The sequence below is a fragment of the Mus caroli genome, unplaced genomic scaffold, assembly GCF_978045245.1.
Source record: "Mus caroli unplaced genomic scaffold, Mus_caroli_1 scaffold_5, whole genome shotgun sequence".
Classification (NCBI taxonomy): domain Eukaryota; kingdom Metazoa; phylum Chordata; class Mammalia; order Rodentia; family Muridae; genus Mus; species Mus caroli.
In genome coordinates this window covers 153,521,656-153,543,964 of record NW_028227260.1, presented here as the reverse complement: position 1 = coordinate 153,543,964, position 22,309 = coordinate 153,521,656, and the positions used below count along the sequence as shown (strand labels likewise).

Here is a 22,309-nt window from a genome sequence, read left to right as displayed (position 1 = left end):
CAGAGGGAAAAAAAAGGATCAGAGAGTATATAAAAGCTGGACCATAAAGAGGAGGGTTATAAAATCTGTTTTCTTCACTACAGGACCACCAGGGCAGTCATGACTTCCCAACACCTGTGAGTATATGCAAAGTCTACCCATGACTAAAACCTCCCCACAGTAATCATGGGCCAGGGAGGGACCCATTCAACTTTTCCCTCCTTTGCTGAAATATTGGTGGGTTCTGAGGGAGAGAGAGTCATTATCTTCCATATATCCACTGAGCCAGATCCAGTCTCTTGCATCTGGCCTCCAAAAAAAATTTTTGAACTCATGTTCATACTGATAATCCTAGTTAATCTCTAGAATTCTCAAACACAAACAAAACCAATGTCTGTAACAGAACTAGGAGGATGGAAAGGTTTGTAGAAGTGGGCAGGAGTCTAGAAAGGTTAGGGAGATTATAGTAATCAGAATATCATTTATACATGTACAGAATGTCAATGCCACACTTCATGATGGAATTGAATGTAGTTTCATGGTTGCCACAGGATTCCATACCCAAGAAGGAAGGCTAAAAAAAAAAAGCCTAAAGGCAGCAGAACTGCTCATTGACAATAGTGATGACCTGGATGCTCATAGCTCTTGTCCGCGGAGGAAGAGAATGCAGTAGTGGCTATCTCTTGCTGGAAGTCTAAGGCAACATAACACAGCTTCTCTCTGATATTAGGCATGATTTCCTTCACAGCTGTGTTGGTGAACTCTAGCCACACGTGATCATGAACTTCTTGTGGTAGGCTGTCAGGTACAGGCCAGCTGGGTCCAGACACGGGATGGCACAAGGAGAGCAGAGGTCTCATAGATGTGCACATTGAATGTGACCCCATCTCTGGACTCCATCAAAATCCCAGTGGTATGACCAGAGGCATAGAGGAACAGCAGAGCCTGGGTGGCTACTTACATGGTTGTGGTTTTATAAGTCTCAAACATGATGTGTGTCATCTTTTCACAGTTGTCCTTAGGGCTCTAGGGGGCATGGTGAGCAGCAGAGTGTTCCCTTCGAAGACCACATGCAGTTTGTTGTAGAATGTTTGGTTCCAGATCTTCTCCATATTGAACCAGTTGGTGACAATATCATGATCCATGGGGTACTTCAGGATCAGGATGCCCCTCTTGCTCTGGGCCTCAGCACCCACAAAGGTGTCCTTCTCTCTCTTACCCACTGTGATGCCCTGGTGCCTAGGGCAACCCCAGAATGGAAGGGTAGATGGCCCTGGAGCATCATAAGAAGCAAACCGGGCTTTGCCCAGGCCAGAACCATTATTAACAAGGAAGGCAGTTAAATCATCATCCAGGGAGAACTGGTGGTGAGTGTGGACCTTCAATAGAGGAGCTGCTAGAAACCTGTGCTAGTGGGAGGAAACAGACAGTCTTAATCCATGTTCTCGTTAGGGGAATCTAGGTTGTTTCTGGTTTCTGGCTCTTGTGAACAGAGCAGCAGTGAGGACAGTTGAGCAAATATCTCTTGGGTAGGGTGAAGTATCCTTTGGCTATGTGCCCAAGAGTAGTAAACCCCCGAATTTGGGTAGATCTTTTCCCATTTTCCAGCGAAATGATTACACAGACTTTCATAGTACCTATATAAATTTTCAGTGCCACCATCGATGAATGTGCCCCTTACTGTATCCCCAGCATGGGCTGTCTCTTGCGTTGTTGATCTTAGCCATTCTGACAGGTGTAAAATAAAATCTCAAAGTAGTTATCATTTGCATTTCCCAGATGGCTAAGGATGTTGAACATTTAAGTGTTTCTCAACCATTTGAGTTTCCTCATAAGAGAATTCTACTTAGATCTACATCCAATTTTTAAGATGGATGATTTGTTTTGCTTGACATCTTCAGTTCTTTATATAGTTTGCATATTAGTTCTCTATCAGATGTGGAGTTGGTGAAAATATTTTCCAATTCTGTAGGCTGCCTTCCTGATGGAGTGATAGTATTCTTTGCCATACACAAACCCTTTTGTTTCATGAGGTACCATTTATTAGTTGTTTTTGTTTTTGTTTTAAATCTCACTTCCTGACTTAAAGGTGCTCTGTTTAGAAAGTCTTCTGTGCCAATGAGTTCAAGTCTATTCACCACGTTCTCTTCTATCACAGCAGTGTCTCTGGTTTTTTGTTTAGGTCTTTGATTTTCTTGTGGGGTTTTTTATTGTTGTTTTTTTGGTTTTTTTGTGCAGGATGCTAAGTGGATCTATTTGCATTCCTTTGACCAGCACCATTTGCCAAAGTTGTCCTTTTTGCAGTGTGTATTTATGACTTCTTTATCAAAAAGAAGGTGCCCATAATTGTAACGATTTCTCTATGTCTACAGTTTGGTTCCATGTTCAATAGATCTGTCTGGTTTTGTGTCAATATAATTTTGCTTTTATTATTCTAGATACAAAACCAGAATCCATATGTCTTCAGCATGCAAGAAATACTTCCTCTTCATTACAGCTTGAAATCAGGTATAGTGATACCTCCAGCAGTTCTTTTGTTGTTTGGGATTGTTTTAGCTCTATTGGAATTTTGGTGTTTCCATATGAAGATGAGATTTGTCCTTCCAACAATTGTGAAAATTTTGTGTTGGAATTTTGATGGGAATTACACTGAATCTGTAGATTGCTTTGGCGGGATGGTAATTTTTAGTATGCTATTTTACTGATCCACAAATATGGGAGAACTTATCATATTCTGCTATCTTCTTATATTTCATTCTCATTGTCTTGAAAATGTTACCAACCCATGTGGTATGTATCTAGAATAATTGTCTATTTATTTTCGATATTTCCAGTTTGCTGGAGTGAATCAAAGATTTTTACATACATTCTTATGGTTATTTGGATTTTTTTTAGTGTCTGTTCAATTTATTTCATTTGGATATACTCTCTGCCTGTTAGTTATTTTGGATACAGATGTGTTTATATTACTGATTTTCTAAATCAACTCTTTGTTTCATTGATTCTTTCTATTGTGCTCTTTCCTTAAACATAATTGATTTCAAACCTGAATTTGATTATGTCTAGCCTTCTAATCTTCTGGTTTTTTTTAACAATTTTTTATTTGTTATTTTTATTTATATTTCAAATGCTATCCCGAAAGTCTCCTATACCCTCCCCCCTACCTTGCTCTCCAACCGACCCACTCCCACTTCCTAGCCCTAGCATTCCCCTGTACTGTGGCATATAATCTTTGCAAGAACAAGGGCCTCTCCTCCCAATGATGGCCTACTAGGCCATCTTATGCTGCATATGCAGCTAAAGACACGAGCTCAGGTGATACTGGTTAGGTCATATTGTTGTTTCTCCAATAGGGTTACAGACCCCTTCGGATCCTTGGGTAATTTCTCTAGCTCCTCCACTAAGGGTCCTGTGTTCCATCCAATAGATAACTCTAAGCATCCACTTCTATATTTGCCAGGTACTGACATAACCTCACAAGAGACAGCTACATCAGGATCATGTCAGCAAAATCTTGCTGGCATATGCAAAAATAGTGTCTGTGTTTGGTAGCTGGTTATGGTATAGATCCCCAGGTGGGGCAGAATCTGATGGTCCTTCCTTCCATCTCAGCTCCAAACTTTATCTCTGTAACAACTTCCATGGGTATTTTGTTCCCCATTCTTAGGAGTGATGAAGTATCCATACTTTGGTCTTCCTTCTTCTTGAGTTTTATGTGTTTTGCAAATTGTATCTGGGTGTTCTAAGTTTCTTGGCTAATATCAACTTATCAGTGAGTGCATATAATGTGAGTTCTTTTGTGAGTGGGTTCTCTCACTCAGGATGTTATCCTCCAGATCCATCCATTTGCCTAAGAATTTCATAAATTCATTTTTTTAATAGCTGAGTAGTACACCATTTTGTAAATTTACCATATTTTCTGTATTCATTCCTCTGTTGAGGGACATCTGGGTACCTCTTTCCAGCTTCTGGCTATTATAAATAAGGCTGCTATGAATATAGTGGAGCATGTGCTCTTATTACCACTTGGAATATCTTCTGGGTATATGCCCAGGAGAGGTATTGCTGGATCTTCCAGTAGTAATATGTTCAGATTTCAGAGGAACAGCCACACTGATTTCCAGAGTGTTTGTACAAGCTTTCAATCCCATCAGCAATGGTGGAGTGTTCATCTCTTTCCATATCCTCACCAGCATCTGCTGTCACCTGAATTTTTTATCTTAGCCTTTCTTATTCGTGTGTGGTTGAATCTCAGGGTTGTTTTGATTTCCATTTCCCTGATAATTAAGGATATTGTACATTTTTTCAGGTGATTCTCAGCGATTTGGTATTCCTCAGTTGAGAATTCTTTGTTTAGGTATATTCCCCATTTTTTAAATGGGGTTATTTGATTTTTCTGGAGTCCAGCTTCTTGAGTTCTTTGTATATATTGGATATTAGACCCTATGAGATTTAGGATTGGTAAAGACCCTTTCCCAATCTGTTGGTGGCCTTTTTGTCTTATTGACAGTGTCTTTTTCCTTATAGAAGCTTTGCAGTTTTATGAGGTCCCATTTGGTGATTCTCGATCTTAGAGCACAAGCCATTGCTGTTTGGTTAAGGAATTTTTCTCCTGTGCCCATATCTACGAGACTTTTCCCCACTTTCTCCTCTATAAGTTTTAGTGTCTCTTGTTTTATGTGGATTTCCTTGATCCTATTAGTCTTGAGCTTTGTACAAGGAGATAAGAATGGATCAATTTGCATTCTTCTACATTATAACTGCCAGTTAAGCCAGCACCATTTTTTGAAAATGCTGTCTTTTCCCATTGGATGATTTTAGCTACTTTGTTAAAGATCAAGTGACCATATGTGTGTGGGTTCATTTCTGGGTCTTCAATTCTATCCCATTGATCTACTTGTCTGTCACAGTACAGTACCATGCAGTTTTTTACAACAATTGCTCTGTAGTACAGCTTGAGGTCAGGCATGGTGATTACTCCACAGGTTCTTTTATTGTTGAGTTTTTGCTATCCTAGTTTTTTTGTTATTCCAGATGAATTTGAAAATCGCCCTTTCTAACTCTGTGAAGAATTGAGTTGGAATTTTGATGGGGATTGCATTGAATCTGTAGATTGCTTTTGGCAAGATAGCCATTTTTACAATGTTGATCCTGCCAATCCATGAGCATGGGAGATCTTTCCATCTCCTGAGATCTTCTTTAATTTCTTTCTTCAGAGACTTGAAGTTCTTGTCATACAGATCTTTCACTTTCTTAGTTAGAGTCAAACAAAATTATCTTATATTATTTGTGACATTATAAAGTGTGTTGTTTCCCTAATTTCTTTATCAGCCTATTTATTCTTTGTGTAGAGAAAGGCCAATGATTCCTTTGAGTTAATTTTACATCCAGCTACTACATTGAAACTGTTTATCAGGTTTAGTTCTCTGGTGGAATTTTTTATGGTCACTTATATATACTATCATATCATCTGCAAATGTTGATATTTTGACTTCTTCCTTTCCAATTTGTATTCCCTTGATCACCTTTTGTTGTCGAACTGCTCTGGCTAGGATTTCAAGTAGTATATTGACTAGGTAGGAAGAAAGTGTGCAGCCTTGTCTAGTCCCTGATTTTAGTGAGATTGCTTCAAGTTTCTCTCCATTTACTTTGATGTTGGGTACTGGTTTGCTGTATATTGCTTTTATTATGTTTAGGTGTGGACCTTGAATTCTATATCATTCCAATACTATTATCATGAATTGGGTGTTGGATTTTGTCAAATGCTTTCTCAGCATCTAATGAGATGATCATGTGCTGTTTGTCTGAGTTTGGTTATATAGTGGATTACATTGATGTGTTTGTGTATATTTAACCATCCCTGCATTGCTGGGATGAAGCCTACTTGATCTTGATGGATGATCTTTTTAACGTGTTCTTGGAATCTGTGAGAAATTCATTGATCTTTTATTTTATCCTTTTTGTCGTCTTGTGGTTATTATATATCCTTAATGTTGACATGTTTTTCTTGTATGCAACTGAACTTGAATCCTGTTTCCCCATCCAGTCTGTTATTCTGTGACTTTTTTCCTTGGAGAATTGAGATCATAAATACTGAGAGATATCAATAAACAATAATGGTTGATTCCTATTATTTTGTTGGTGTGGTAGTGGTGGTAGTGTTGCTGAATGTATTGTTCCCTTCTTTTGATTTTGCTAGTCTGAGATCATTTATTCCCTGTGGTTTCATGGTTGTCATAAACCTCTTTGAATTGGAGTTTTCCTTCTAGCACCTTCTATGGGACTGGATTTGTAGATAATATTTTTAAATTTGATTTTATCATGAAAATTTTAATTTTCTACTTCTATAGAAATCAAAACTTTTGTTTTGTATAATAGCTTGGTCTGGATCCCATGGGCTCAACATCTGCAGCATATCTATCCAGGCCCTTTTGGCTTTTAGCATCTCCTTTCTGAAGTCTATATGTAACTTTGTCTTTTTCCCTTGGAGCTTTTAATGTTCTTTTTGTGTGTTTTTGTTTGTTTGTTTGTTTGTTTTTTTGGGGGGTCTGTGCATTTAGTGCCTTGATTATAATATGCTTAAGGGACTTTTTTTTTAGTCTAATCAATTTGGTGGTCTATATGCTCCTTGGACATTAATAATCATCTCATTTTTATTAGGTATTTTCTTCATTTACATTTCCAATGCTATCCAAAAAGTCCCCAAGACACTCCACTCCCCACTCCCCTACCCACTCACTCCCACTTTTTGGCCCTGGCGTTTGACTGTACAGGGGCATATAAAGTTTGCAAGTCCAATAAGCCTCTCTTTCCAGTGATGGCAACTGGGAAATCTTTTAATACATATGCAGCTAGACTCAAGAGCTCTGGGGTACTGGGTAGTTCATGATGTTGTTCCACCTATAGGGTTGCAGATCCCTTTACCTCCTTGGGTACTTTCTCTAGCTCCTCCATTGGGAGCCCTGTGATCCATCCAATAGCTGACTGTGAGCATCCACTCCCGTGTTTGCTAGGCCCTGGCATTGTCACCCAAGAGACAGCTATATCTGTGTCCTTTCAGCAAAATATTGATAGTGTATGCAATGGTGTCAGCGTTTGGAAGCTGATTATGGGATGGATCCCTGGATATGGCAGTCTTTAGATGGTCCATCCTTTCGTCACAGCTCTAAACTTTGTCTCTGTAACTCTTTCCATGGGTGTTTTGTTCCCAATTCTAAGAAGGGGCACAGTGTCCACACTTTGGTCTTGTTTCTTCTTGAGTTTCATGCGTTTAACAAATTGTATCTTATATCTTGGGTATCCTAAGTTTTTGGGCTAATATCCACTTGTCAGTGAGTGCATATTGTGTGAGTTCCTTTGTGATTGTGTTACCTCACTAAGGATGATGCCCTCCAGGTCTATCCATTTGCCTAGGAATTTCATAAATTCATTCCCTATAATAGCTGAGTAGTACTCCATTGTGTAAATGTACCACATTTTCTGAATCCATTCCTCTGTTGTGGGGCATCTGGGTTCGGGCTAGTATAAATAAGGCTGATATGAACATAGTGGAGCATGTGTCCTTCTTACCAGTGGGAACAACTTCTGGATATATGCCCAGGAGAGGTAGTGCTCGATCTTCTGGTAGTATTATGTCCAATTTTCTGAGGAATAGCCAGACTGATTTCCAGAGTGGTTGTACAAGCTTGTAATCCCACCAAAAATGAAGGGGTGTTCCTCTTTCTCCACATCCTCGACAGCATCTGCTATCACGTGAATTTTTTATCTTGGCCATTCTGACTGGTGTGAGGTGGAATCTCAGGGTTGTTTTGAGTTGCAGTTCCCTGATGATTGAGGATGTTGAACATTTTTTCAGGTGCCTCTCTGCCATTTGGTATTCCTCAGGTGAGAATTCTTTTTTTAAAAATTTTTAATATTTGTTATTACATATTTTCCTCAATTACATTTCCAATGCTATCCCAAAAGTCCCCCATAGCACCTCCCACTTCCCTACCCACCCATTCCCATTCTTTTGGCCCTGGCATTCCCCTATATTGGGTCATATAAAGTTTGCAAGTCCAATGGGCCTCTCTTTCCATTGATGGCCGACTAGGCCATCTTTCGATACATATGCAGCTAGAGACAAGAGCTCCGGGGTACTGGTTAGTTCATCATGTTGTTCCAACTATAGGGTTGCAGATCCCTTTAGCTCCTTGGGTACTTTCTCTAGCTTCTCCATTGGGAGCACTGTGATACATCCAATAGCTGACTGTGAGCATCCACTCCTGTGTTTGCTAGGCCCCGGCATCGTCTCACAAGAGACAGCAATATTTGGGTCCTTTCAGCAAAATCTTGCTAGTGTATGCAATGGTGTCTGCGTTTAGAAGCTGATTATGGGATGGATCCCTGGATACAGCAGTCTCTAGGTGGTCCATACTTTCATCACAGCTCCAAACTTTGTCTCTGTAACTCCTTCCATGGATGTTTTGTTCCCAATTCTAAGAAGGGGCACAGTGTCCACATTTTGGTCTTCATTCTTCTTGAGTTTCATGCGTTTAGCAAATTGTATCTTATATCTTGGGTATCCTAAGTTTTGGACTAATATCCACTTATCAGTGAATACATATTGTGTGAGTACCTTTGTGATTCTGTTACCTCACTCAAGATGATACCCTCCAGGTCCATCCATTTGGTTAGGAATTTCATAAATTCATTCTTTTTAATAGCTGAGTAGTACTCCATTGTGTAAATGTACCATAATTTCTGTATCCATTCCTCTGTTGAGGGACATCTGGGTTCTTTCCAGCTTCTGGATATTATAAATAGGGCTGCTATGAACATAGTGGAGCATGTGTCCTTCTTACTGGTTGGGACATCTTCTGGATATATGCCCAGGAGAGGTATTGCTGGATCCTCCGGTACTACTATGTGCAATTTTCTGAGGAACCGTCAGACTTATTTCCAGATTGGTTGTACAAGCTTGCAATCCCACCAACAATGGAGGAGTGTTCCTCTTTCTCCACATCCTCGCCAGCATCTGCTGTCACCTGAATTTTTGACCTTAGCCATTCTGACTGGTGTGAGGTGGAATCTCAGGGTTGTTTTGATTTGCATTTCCCTGATGATTAAGGATGTTGAACATTTTTTCAGGTGCTTCTCTGCCATTCGGTATTCCTCATGTGAGAATTCTTAGTTCAGTTCTGAGCCCCATTTTTTAATGGGGTTATTTGACTTTCTGGAGTCCACCTTCTTGAGTTCTTTATATATATTGGATATTAGTCCCCTATCATCTTTAGGATAGGTAAAGATCCTTTCCCAATCTGTTGGTGGTCTTTTTATCTTATTGATGGTGTCTTTTGCCTTGCAGAAACTTTGCAACTTTAAGAGGTCCCATTTATCGATTCTCGATCTTAGAGCACAAGCCTTTGCTGTTCTAATCAGGAATTCTTCCCCTGTACCCATATCTTCGAGGCTTTTCCCTACTTTCTCTTCTATAAGTTTCAGTGTCTCTGGTTTTATGTGGAGTTCCTTAATCCAGTTAGATTTGATCTTAGTACAAGGAGATAGGAATGGATCAATTCGCATTCTTCTACATGATAACCACCAGTTGTGCAACACCATTTGTTGAAAATGCTGTCTTTTTTTCACTGGATGGTTTTTGCTCCCTTGTCAAAGATCAAGTGACTATAGGTGTGTGGGTTCATCTCAGGGTCTTCAATTCTGTTCCATTGGACTACTTGTCTGTCGTTATACCAATACCATGCAGCTTATATCACAATTGCTCTGTAGTACAGCTTTAGGTCATGCATGGTTATTCCACCAGAGGTTCTTTTATCCTTGAGAAGAGTTTTTGCTATCCTAGGTTTTTTGTTATTCCAGATGAATCTGCTGATTACCCTTTCTAATTTGTTGAAGAATTGAGGTGGAATTTTGATGGGGATTGCATTGAATCTGTAGATTGCTTTTGGCAAGATAGCCATTTTTGCAATGTTGATCCTGCCAATCCATGAGCATGGGAGATCTTTCCATCTCCTGAGATCTTCTTTAATTTCTTTCTTTAGAGACTTGAAGTTCTTGTCATACAGATCTTTCACTACCTTAGTTAGAGTCACACCAATGTATTTTATATTGTTTGTGACTATTGAAAAGCCTGTTGTTTCTCTAATTTCTTTCTCAGCCTGTTTACCTTTGTGTACAGAAAGGCCATTGACTTGCTTGAGGTAATTTCATATCCAACTACTCCATTGAAGCTGTTTATCAGGCTTAGGAGTTCACTGGTGGAATTTTTATGGTCACTTATATATACTATCATATCATCTGCAAAGAATGATATTTTGAATTCTTCTTTTCCAATTTGTATCCCCTTGATCTCCTTTTCTTGTCTAATTGCTCTGTCTAGGACTTCAAGTACAATGTTGAGTAGGTAGGGATAGAGTGGACAGCCTTGTCTAGTCCCTGATTTAAGTGGGATTTCTTCCAGCTTCTCACCATTTACTTTGATGTTGGTTACTGGTTTCCTGTAGATTGCTTTTATCATGTTTAGGTATAGGCCTTGAATTCCTGATCTTTCCAAGACTTTTATCATGAATGGGTGTTGGGTTTTGTCGAAGGCTTTCTCTCAGCATCTAAAGGGATGATCATGTGGTTTTTGTCTTTGAGTTTGTTTATATAGTGGATTACGTTGATGGATTTCCGTATATTGAACCATCAATGCATCCCTGGGATGAAACCTACTCGGTCAGGATGGATGATTGTATTGATGTGTTCTTGGATTCGGTTAGGAGAACTTTATTGAGGATTTTTTGCATCGATATTCATAAAAGAAATTGGTCTGAAGTTCTCTATCTTTGTTGGTTCTTTTTGTGGTTTAGGTATCAGAGAAATTGTGGCTTCATAGAATGAGTTGGGTAGAGTACCTTCTGTTTCTATTTTGTGGAATAGTTTGTGAAGAACTGGGATTAGATCTTATTTGAAGGTCTGATAGAACTCTGCACTAAACCCATCTGGTCCTGGGATTTTTTTGGTTGGAGAATATTAATAACTGCTTCTATTTCTTTAGGGGATATGGGACTGTTTAGATCATTAACCTGATCTTGATTTAACTTTGGTACCTGGAATCTGTCTAGAAACTTGTCCATTTCATCCAGGTTCTCCAGTTTTGTTGAGTATAACCTTTGGTAGAAGGATCTGATGGTGTTTTGGATTTATTCAGGATCTGTTGTTATGTCTCCCTTTTCATTTCTAATTTTGTTAATTAGAATACTTAACAAAGGACTCTAGTGAGTCTGGCTAAGGTTTTATCTATCTTGTTGATTTTCTCAAAGATCCAGCTCCTCGATTGCTTGATTCTTTGAATAGTTCTTCTTGTTTGCACTTGGTTGATTGACCCCTGAGTTTGAATATTTCCTGCGATCTACTCCTCTTGGGTGAATTTGCTACCTTTTGTTCTAGAGATTTTAGGTGTGTTGTCAAGCTGCTAATGAGTACTCTCTCTGGTGTCTTTTTGGAGGCACTCAGAGCTATGAGTTTTTTTCTTAGAAATGCTTTCATTGTGTTTCTTGGGGTATGTTGTGGCTTCATTTTCATTAAACTCCAAAACGTCCTTAATTTCTTTCTTTATTCCTTCCTTGACCAAGGTATCATTGAGAAGAGTGTTGTTTAGTTTCCACGTGTGTGTTGTCTTTCTATTATTTATTTTGTTATTGAAGATCAGCCTTTGTCCATGGTGATCTGATAGGATGCATGGGACAATTTCAATATTTTTGTATATCTAGAGGCTTGTTTTGTGACCAATTATGTGGTCAATTTTGGAGAAGGTACCATGAGGTGCTGAGAAGAAGGTATATCCTTTTGTTTTAGCATAAAATGTTCTGTAGATATCTGTCAGATCCATTTGTTTCATAACCTCTGTTAGTTTCACTGTGTCCCTGTTTAGTTTCTGCTTCCATGATTTGTCCATTGGTGAAAGTGGTGTGTTGAAGTCTCCCACTATTATTGTGTGAGGTGCAATGTGTGCTTTGAGATTTACTAAGGTATCTTTAATGAATGTGGCTGCCCTTGTATTTGGAGCATAGATATTTAGAATTGATAGTTCCTCTTGGAGGATTTTACCTTTGATGAGTATGAAGTGCCCTTCCATGTCTTTTCTGATGACTTTGGGTGGGAAGTCGATTTTATTAGATATTAGGATGGCTACTCCAGCTTGTTTCTTCAGACCATTTGCTTGGAAAGTTGTTTTCCAGCCTTTCATTCTCAGGTAGTGTCTATCTTTTTCCCTGAGATGGGTTTCCTGTAAGCAGCAAAATGTTGGGTCCTGTTTGTGTAGCCAGTCTGTTAGTCTATGTCTTTTTATTGGGGAGTTGAGACCATTGATATTAAGAGATATTAAGGAAAAGTAATTGTTGCTTCCTTTTATTTTTGTTGTTAGAGTTGGCACTCTGTTCTTGTGGCTGTCTTCTTTTAGCTTTGTGGAGGGATTACCTTCTTCCTTTTTCTAGGACGTGGTTTCCGTCCTTGTATTGGTTTTGTGTTTTTTTTTTTTATGTTATTATCCTTTGAAGGGCTGGAATCATGGAAAGATAATTTGTGAATTTGGTTTTGTCGTGGATACTTTGGTTTCTCCATCTATGGTAATTGAGAGTTTGGCTGGGTATAGTAGCTTGGGCTGGAATTTGTGTTCTCTTAGTTTCTGTATAACATCTGTCCAGGCCCTTCTGGCTTTCATTGTCTCTTGTGAAAAATCTGGTGTAATTCTGATAGGCTTGCCTTTATATGTTACTTGATCTTTTTCCCTTACTGCGTTTAGTATTCTATATTTATTTAGTGCATTTGTTGTTCTGGTTATTATGTGTAGGGAGGAATTTCTTTTCTGGTCCAGTCTATTTGGAATTCTGTAGGCTTCTTGTATGTTCATGTCATTCTTTAGGTTTGGGAAGTTTTCTTCTATAATTTTGTTGAAGATATTTGCCGGTCCTTTGAGTTGAAAATCTTCATTCTCATCTACTCCTATTATCCGTAGATTTGGTCTTCTTATTGTGTCCTGGATTTCCTGGATGTTTTGAGTTAGGATCACTTTGTATTTTGTATTTTCTTTGATTGTTGTGCCAATGTTCTCTATGGAGTCTTCTGCACCGGAGATTCTCTCTTCCATCTGTTGTATTTGGTTGCTGATGCAATCTATGGTTCCAGATTTCTTTCCTAGGGTTTCTATCTCCAGCGTTGCCTCACTTTGGGTTTTCTTTATTGTGTCTACTTCCCTTTTTAGGTATTGGATGGTTTTATTCAATTCCATCACCTGTTTGGTCTGGTTTTCCTGCAATTCTTTAAGGGATTTTTGTGCTTCCTCTTTAATGTCTTCTACCTGTTTAGCAGTGTTCTCCTGTATTTCTTTAAGTGTGTTATTAAAGTCCTTCTTGATGTCCTCTACCATCATCATGAGATATGCTTTTAGATCCGGGTCTAGCTTTTCCGGTGTGTTGGAGTGCCCTGGACTGGGCAAACTGGGAGTGTTGGGTTTTGATGATGGTGCGTGGTCTTGGTTTCTGTTAGTAAGATTATTACGTTTACCTTTCGCCATCTGGTAATCTCTGGAGTTTGTTGTTATAGTTTTCTCTGTTTAGAGATTGTTCTTCTGGTGATTCTGTTAGCCTCTATCAGCAGACCTGGGAGACAGGCTCTCTCCTCTGAGTTTCAGTGGTCAGAGCACACTGAGAGCAGGCAAGCTCTCCTATTACAGGGAAGGTGCACAGATATCTGGTGTTTGGACCTCCTCCTGACCGAAGATGAAGGCCCTAAACAGGATCTTTTCCAGAACCTGTGTTGCTTTTGAGGGTCACAGAAGCTGTCAGCTTGTGTGGTGCACACTCTCACCTGTGCAGACTATGTTCGGTGGAGTCCCGGAACCAAGATGGCTACCGCCAATCTAGAGACAAAGCCTCCCGGGCTGGGTGGACACCTGTCCTCTGGCCAGGAAGGTGGCCGGATGTCTGGGGCCCGAAAAGGGTGCTGCCTCAGTAGCTCTGTTGCTCTCGCCTGTTCTAGAAGCTGTCAGCTTCTGTGGTGCACATTCTCACCTGTGCAGACTAAGTTCAGTGGAGTCCCAGAACCAAGATGGCTCCCATAGATTCTGAGGCAAAGGGCTCCCGGTCCGGGTGGACACCTGTCCTCTGGCTTGGTGGGTGGCCGGATGTCTATGGCCTGAAAAGGGTGCTGCCTCAAAGGCTCTGTGACTCCTGCCTGTCCCATAAGCTGTCAGGTTCTGTGGTGCACACTCTCACCTGTGCAGACTAACTTCCTAAGTTCAGGGGAGTCCCAGAACCAATATGGCTTCCGCAGATCCTGAGGCCAAGGGCTCTCGGGTCGAGCAGACACCTGTCCTCTGGCCTGGAGGGTGGCCGGATGTCTTGAGCCCGAAAAGGGTGCTGCCTCAGAGGCTCTGTGACTCCTGCCTGTCCCAGAAGCTGTTTATGTTTTCTTTGATTTCATTAAGGGATTTGCGATTTTTCTTTAAGCATTCATATTATATTCATGTGAAGACTGTTTTAAGGTCTTTTTCTTGTGTTTCACCTATGTTGGAATAGTCAGTGCCTTCTGTGGGCCTCTGATAGAGACACATTTTCCTGGCCTTGCTTCTACTCTGATGTCTAGGAGTCTGGCTTTGGGATGGTTATAGGTCTAGGTGCTCATACCTGGCTTCATTGTGTAGGTGTTTTGTTCCTTAGTTTCTGTTTCTTCTCTGGAGTTTAGGAGAAGGTCATGGCAAGATGTTACCTGAAACAGAATTTTTGTGAACCTGAACAATGTGGCCATTAGAGGTTTCAGGCAATATTTATTCCTGGGTATAGGCAGATGACACTTGTGGGACAGGTTAGTCAAGACTTCTGAGGGAGTTCATGGAGGGGAACAGAGCAGAGTGTTCCACCCAGATCTGTAGTTTACTCTTCTTTGAAGTACTAAACTACAGATCTGGTGTTGGCAATTTTGTGAGGTCTACATTCTTCCATCTGTCTTCACCCTTTAAACCCCCAAATGCCAGGTAAAAAAGAAAAAAAAAATAGAAAGAAAATGGATTGACATTATCATTGGACTACTTCTTGCTGATTCTGTGTGTCATGTTCCTTGGGGCAAGTTTGACCTTCTCCTTCAGGATACCTAATTTCTTCCTGATGTTCTTTGTACATGACTCCTTAGCAAACAACAACTAACAATAACCAATAGCAACTAACAACTACACCATTTCTTGGGGCCATGCATTTATATACCCTCTGAAAAATCCCCAGAATTCCAAATGTCACACAAGCACAGAAACCATCTGCAGCTGGAAAATCATGCATGTGCTAGAGCATGGAGCAAATCATAGTCAGCTGCTCTGGACAATCTGATGCAACCCTGTATCCCACACCTGGGATTAAAATGAAAACATATTCTTACAATATCTTTGTGTTTTAAAAAAAAAAAGGAACCAAAATTCCAAAATTGTCACTACATGAAGGCAGAATGTGCAGGAAGGTCAACCCAGCAGGGATCCTATAGTGGCTGTTGCAGTTGAGGGCTGGGATAAAGCAAATGGTGGGGTTAGAGTGGGTAACAGGGAAAGATATGAAGGATCCACAGGAGATGGCAGCAGGAGGCAGGGAAGACTGCCATGGGAGTTATGTTGCAGAGTGGGAGATAAACCTGGAGGATTTGATCTGTAGGAACAGAGAAAGATGTGAAGACCTGCAGTCAGACTACCTGGTTCCCTGACAGGAATGCCTTTTTCCTAATTTTTTTGAAAATGTAAACACTTCCTCATAAGACTGCTTCCAATGAATTCCGGTATTTTTATCATGTTATGTTTTCATATACACTTAGTTACAGGGATGTTTTTATTTATATTTTTGTTTCATTCTTGATTTCTTCTTTGATTCATTCATCATTTAATAGTGAGTTGCCTAATTCCATGTATTTGTGTATTTACTGAGTTTTCTTTTCCTTTCCTTTTATTTGTTTGTTTGTTTGCTATTGATTTTAATTTTTATTGCATTGTGGTCAGATAGAATACAAATATTGATTCCAATCTTATTTCATTTGTAAAGATCTGTTTTATGACTCCAGATGTGTTATATTTAAAAAAAAATACTTCCATGTACTGCTTGTGTAGAATGTGTATTCTTTGGTGTTTGGATAGACTATTCTATAGATATCTATAAGTTCATTGATGTATAATGTCAATAAAATTTGACACGACTCTATTCTTTTTTGTCCAGAATATCTGCATTTTAGAGATGTGGGTATTGAAAATATCTACTACTAATGAATATATGTCAATCTGTATTTAATCATGGTAGGTTTTTTTAAAAATATAAAATTGTGAATCTCTGGCTTTAATGCATGTAACTTTAGGTTTTTCTCCCTGATGTCATTGGTTTTCTTTTTTTTTTTTTTTTTTTTTGGTTTTTCGAGACAGGGTTTCTCTGTATAGCCCTGGCTGTCCTGGAACTCACTTTGTAGACCAGGCTGGCCTCGAACTCAGAAATCCGCCTGCCTCTGCCTCCCGAGGGCTGGGATTAAAGGCGTGCGCCACCACGCCCGGCCCTCATTGGTTTTCTTTTCTTTTTTTTTTTTTTTATGTGTCCTGTCTTATTGAACTCCTCGAATTCTTTGAAAAGATTTAGTACTCTTCTGTGAACTACTGTGTGCTCAAGGATATAGTTCTCTCTAATAACCATTTCTATATGACTTTTGGTTTTAGAGAGAAAAAAGCAGGTTGATCTTCAATATGTCTTGGTATTACTAAGGTGAGATGTAGCCTCCTTCAGCCTGAAGCAGGCTTGTGCAGACCTTGTTGCCACTGAGGTGGGGCCACCTGTAGTACAGCTTTCCGACTTGGCTGGCTTCTTTTGAAGTGACAACTGCCCTGCTCTTCTCTGAGATGCTGCTACCTGTTGAGAGGCTGAACCTGTCTTCCTGAGACATTCCTGAATAAGCAACAGCCTGGTGACCAAGTGCTGACAGCATGGTGACAAATCACCATGGTGACAAATGGAGTGGTGGGGGGGAGAGGGAATGGGCCTTCCCCTTTTTAAGCACAGTCTCTTAGTAAACTCGCAGGCCTTGATCAGAGAAAAATTGTCTTGGCTTCATTATTTCTCTCGCCGTCTAGTCTCTCTTTCGGCCAGGGCCTGCCTTACAGAAATACCCAGTTCATGTAGGCCACAGGCCTGCTTACTACTACAGTGAGATCTGGGTATGTGGAGTTCCTTTGTTTCGTTAGAGTATGTGATGGAAGGACCATGGTGGGGTAACAGATGTTAGCTTAGCCAGAGAAAATGGCTGAGTGGAATGAATTCAAATAGACAAAGGGCATTGTGGTAGTACGTAAGTTGCTTATCATGTGCCAAAGTGGGAGTGTAGAAGTAGATATGTCTTAGGGGAAATATTGGCTAGGATCAGAGGGTGCCTATAGTTTGAATGGTGGGTAGGGAGAATTCTGGTTCAAGCCTGATGCTCCTCCAGAGTAAAGGCAGTAAGGCCAGGTTCGGCAGGCATATTGGTTGGAGGCACCAGGGTAAATACTTTAGGTTGCAGAAAAGCCCTGAATGAGGTTGGAGTACTCACCAGGCTATGCCTGGAGAATGATATGGGAAGTCAGTGGTAGAGTAGAATTGTTGAAGAGGCACAAAGGGTCCTGTGGGTTGATGCAGACAGGGCATATCTTCATTCATTGTTTTTTTGTAAATATAAATATGCTTCCTCAGTAATGAATTTTCCTAGTTAATAATTCTCATCATCAGTTTTCATCTATTAACCTGAGTTTACCTACCTGGTCTCCCATTGTTCTTGATTTGTCTAGGATATTCTTATTGTCATTTTTGCTACATGTCACAAATGTAGAATGACTCTCCAGTGTCCTTTGGTTTCCTTTCCGATTTGGTGAGCTCACTGAGTTTTAGTGTTCATTTTACTTCTGTATTTTTGGGAGAAAATATTTTTTTTTATTTTTTTTTTAATTACATATTTTCCTCAATTACATTTCCAATGCTATCCCAAAAGTCCCCCATACCGCCCCCCACTTCCCTACCCTCCCATTCCCATTCTTTTGGCCCTGGCATTCCCCTATATTGGGGCGTATAAAGTTTGCAAGTCCATTGGGCCTCTCTTTCCAGTGATGGCCGACTAGGCCATTTTCGATACATATGCAGCTAGAGACAAGAGCTCCGGGGTACTGGTTAGTTCATCTTGTTGTTCCAACTATAGGGTTGCAGATCCCTTTAGCTCCTTGGGTACTTTCTCTAGCTTCTCCATTGGGAGCCCTGTGATACATCCAATAGCTGACTGTGAGCATCCACTCCTGTGTTTGATAGGCCCCTGCATAGTCTCACCAGAGACAGCTATCTTTGGGTCCTTTCAGCAAAATCTTGCTAGTGTATGCAATGGTGTCAGCGTTTAGAAGCTGCTTATGGGATGGATCCCTGGATACAGCAGTCTCTAGATGGTCCATCCTTTCATCACAGCTCTGAACTTTGTCTCTGTAACTCCTTCCCTGGGTGTTTTGTTCCCAATTCTAAGAAGGGGCACAGTGTCCACATTTTGGTCTTCGTTCTTCTTGAGTTTCATGCGTTTAGCAAATTGTATCTGATATCTTGGGTATCCTAAGTTTTGGGCTAATATCCACTTATCAGTGAATACATATTGTGTGAGTTCCTTTGTGATTGTGTTACCTCACTCAAGATGATGCCCTCCAGGTCCATCCATTTGGCTAGGAATTTCATAAATTCATTCTTTTTAATAGCTGAGTAGTACTCCATTGTGTAAATGTACCATAATTTCTGTATCCATTCCTCTGTTGAGGGACATCTGGGTTCTTTCCAGCTTCTGGATATTATAAATAGGGCTGCTATGAACATAGTGGAGCATGTGTCCTTCTTACCGGTTGGGACATCTTCTGGATATATGCCCAGAAGAGGTATTGCTGGATCCTCCGGTAGTACTATGTCCAATTTTCTGAGGAACCGCCAGACTGATTTCCAGAGTGGTTGTACAAGCTTGCAATCCCACCAACAATGGAGGAGTGTTCCTCTTTCTCCACATCCTTGCCAGCATCTGCTGTCACCTGAATTTTTGATCTTAGCCATTCTGACTGGTGTGAGGTGGAATCTCAGCGTTGTTTTGATTTGCATTTCCCTGATGATTAAGGATGTTGAACATTTTTTCAGGTGCTTCTCTGCCATTTGGTATTCTTCAGGTGAGAATTCTTTGTTCAATTCTGAGCCCCATTTTTAATGGGGTTATTTGACTTTCTGGAGTCCACCTTCTTGAGTTCCATATATATATTGGATAATAGACCCTTATCTGATTTAGGATAGGTAAAGATCCTTTCCCAATCTGTTGGTGGTTTTTTTGTCTTATTGATGGTGTCTTTTGCCTTGCAGAAGCTTTGCAGTTTCATGAGGTCCCACTTGTCAATTCTCGATCTTACAGCACAAGCCATTGCTGTTCTATTCAAGAATTTTTCCCCTGTGCCCATATCTTCAAGGCTTTTCCCCACTTTCTCCTCTATAAGTTTCAGTGTCTCTGGTTTTATGTGAAGTTCCTTGATCCACTTAGACTTGACCTTAGTACAAGGAGATAGGAATGGATCGATTCGCATTCTTCTACATGATAACAACCAGTTGTGCCAGCACCATTTGTTGAAAATGCTGTCTTTCTTCCACTGGATGTTTTTAGCTCCCTTGTCGAAGATCAAGTGACCGTAGGTGTGTGGGTTCATTTCTGGGTCTTCAATTCTATTCCATTGGTCTATTTGTCTGTCAATATACCAGTACCATGCAGTTTTTATCACAATTGCTCTGTAGTAAAGCTTTAGGTCTGGCATGGTGATTCCACCAGAGGTTCTTTTATCCTTGAGAAGAGTTTTTGCTATCCTAGGTTTTTTGTTATTCCAGATGAATTTGCAGATTGCACTTTCTAATTCGTTGAAGAATTGAGTTGGAATTTTGATGGGGATTGCATTGAATCTGTAGATTGCTTTTGGCAAGATAGCCATTTTTAAAATGTTGATCCTGCCAATCCATGAGCATGGAAAATCTTTCCATCTTCTGAGATCTTCTAGAATTTCTTTCTTCAGAGACTTGAAGTTCTTATTATACAGATCTTCCACTTCCTTAGTTAGAGTCATGCCAAGATATTTTATATTATTTGTGACTATTGAGAAGGGTGTTGTTTCCCTAATTTCTTTCTCAGCCTGTTTATTCTTTGTGTAGAGAAAGGCCATTGATTTGTTTGAGTTAATTTTATATCCAGCTACTTCACCGAAGCTGTTTATCAGGTTTAGGAGTTCTCTGGTGGAATTTTTAGGGTCACTTATATATACTATCATATCATCTGCAAAAAGTGATATTTTGACTTCATCTTTTCCAATTTGTATCCCTTTGATTTCCTTTTGTTGTCGAATTGCTCTGGCTAGGACTTCAAGTACTATGTTGAATAGGTATGGAGAGAGTGGACAGCCTTGTCTAGTCCCTGATTTTAGAGGGATTGCTTCAAGCTTCTCACCATTTACTTTGATGTTGGCTACTGGTTTGCTGTAGATTGCTTTTATCATGTTTAGGTATGGGCCTTGAATTCCTGATCTTTCCAAGACTTTTATCATGAATGGGTGTTGGATCTTGTCAAATGATTTTTCTGCATCTAACGAGATGACCATGTGGTTTTTGTCTTTGAGTTTGTTTATATACTGGATTACGTTGATGGATTTCCGTATATTGAACCATCCCTGCATCCCTGGGATGAAACCTACTTGGTCAGGATGGATGATTGTTTTGATGTGTTCTTGGATTCGGTTAGCAAGAACTTTATTGAGTATTTTTGCATCAATATTCATAAGGGATATTGGTCTGAAGTTTTCTATCTTTGTTGGGTCTTTTTGTGGTTTTGGTATCAGAGTAATTGTGGCTTCATAGAATGAGTTGGGTAGAGTACCATCTGTTTCTATTTTGTGGAATAGTTTGTGAAGAACTGGGATTAGATCTTCTTTGAAGGTCTGATAGAACTCTGCACTAAACCCATCTGGTCCTGGGCTTTTTTTAGTTGGGAGACTATTAATGACTGCTTCTATTTCTTTGGGGGATATAGGGTTGTTTAGATCATTAACCTGATCTTGGTTCAACTTTGGTACCTGGTATCTGTCTAGGAACTTCTCCATTTCATCCAGGTTCTCCAGTTTTGTTGAGTATAGCCTTTGGTAGAAGGATCTGATGGTGTTTTGGATGTCTTCAGGATCTGTTGTTATGTCTCCTTTTTCATTTCTGATTTTGTTAATTAGAATACTTTCCCTGTGCCCTCTAGTTAGTCTGGCTAAGGGTTTATCTATCTTGTTGATTTTCTCAAAGAACCAGCTCCTTGATTGGTTGATTCTTTGAATAGTTCTTCTTGTTTCCACTTGATTGATTTCGCCCCTGAGTTTGATTATTTCCTGCCGTCTACTCCTCTTGGGTGAATTTGCTTCCTTTTGTTCTAGTGCTTTTAGGTGTGTTGTCAAGCTGCTAATGTGTGCTCTTTCTAGTTTCTTTTTGGAGGCACTCAGAGCTATGAGTTTTCCTCTTAGAAATGCTTTCATTGCGTCCCATAAGTTTGGGTATGTTGTGGCTTCATTTTCATTGAACTCTAAAAAGTCCTTGATTTCTTTCTTTATTCCTTCCTTGACCAAGGTATCATTGAGAAGAGTGTTGTTCAGTTTCCACGTGAATGTTGGCTTTCTATTATTTAGTTTGTTATTGATGATCAGCCTTAGTCCATGGTGATCTGATAGGATGCATGGGACAATTTCAATGTTTTTGTATCTGTTGAGTCCTGTTTTGTGCCCAATTACGTGGTCAATTTTGGAGAAGGTACCATGAGGTGCTGAGAAGAAGGTGTATCCTTTTGTTTTAGGGTAAAATGTTCTGTAGATATCTGCCAGATCCATTTGATCCATAACTTCTGTTAGTTTCACTGTGTCCCTGTTTAGTTTCTGTTTCCATGATCTGTCCATTGGTGAAAGTGGTGTGTTGAAGTCTCCCACTATTATTGTATGAGGTGCAATGTGTGCTTTGAGATTTACTAAAGTTTCTTTAATGAATGAGGCTGCCTTTGTATTTGGAGCATAGATATTCAGGATTGATAGTTCCTCTTGGAGGATTTTACCTTTGATGAGTATGAAGTGCCCCTCCCTGTCTTTTTTGATGACTTTGGGTTGGAAGTCAATCTTATCTGATATTAGAATGGCTACTCCAGCTTGTTTCTTCATACCATTTGCTTGGAAAATTGTTTTCCAGCCTTTCATTCTGAGGTAGTGTCTATCTTTTTCTCTGAGATGAGTTTCTTGTAAGCA

At 39.9% G+C, this 22,309-nt stretch overlaps 1 pseudogene; it reads right to left on the bottom strand.

Annotated features, from left to right (window-relative positions):
* Window positions 1-457: 457 nt before the first annotated feature.
* Window positions 458-17,773, bottom strand: LOC110287889 (actin, cytoplasmic 1 pseudogene; annotated as a pseudogene).
* Window positions 17,774-22,309: the final 4,536 nt, after the last annotated feature.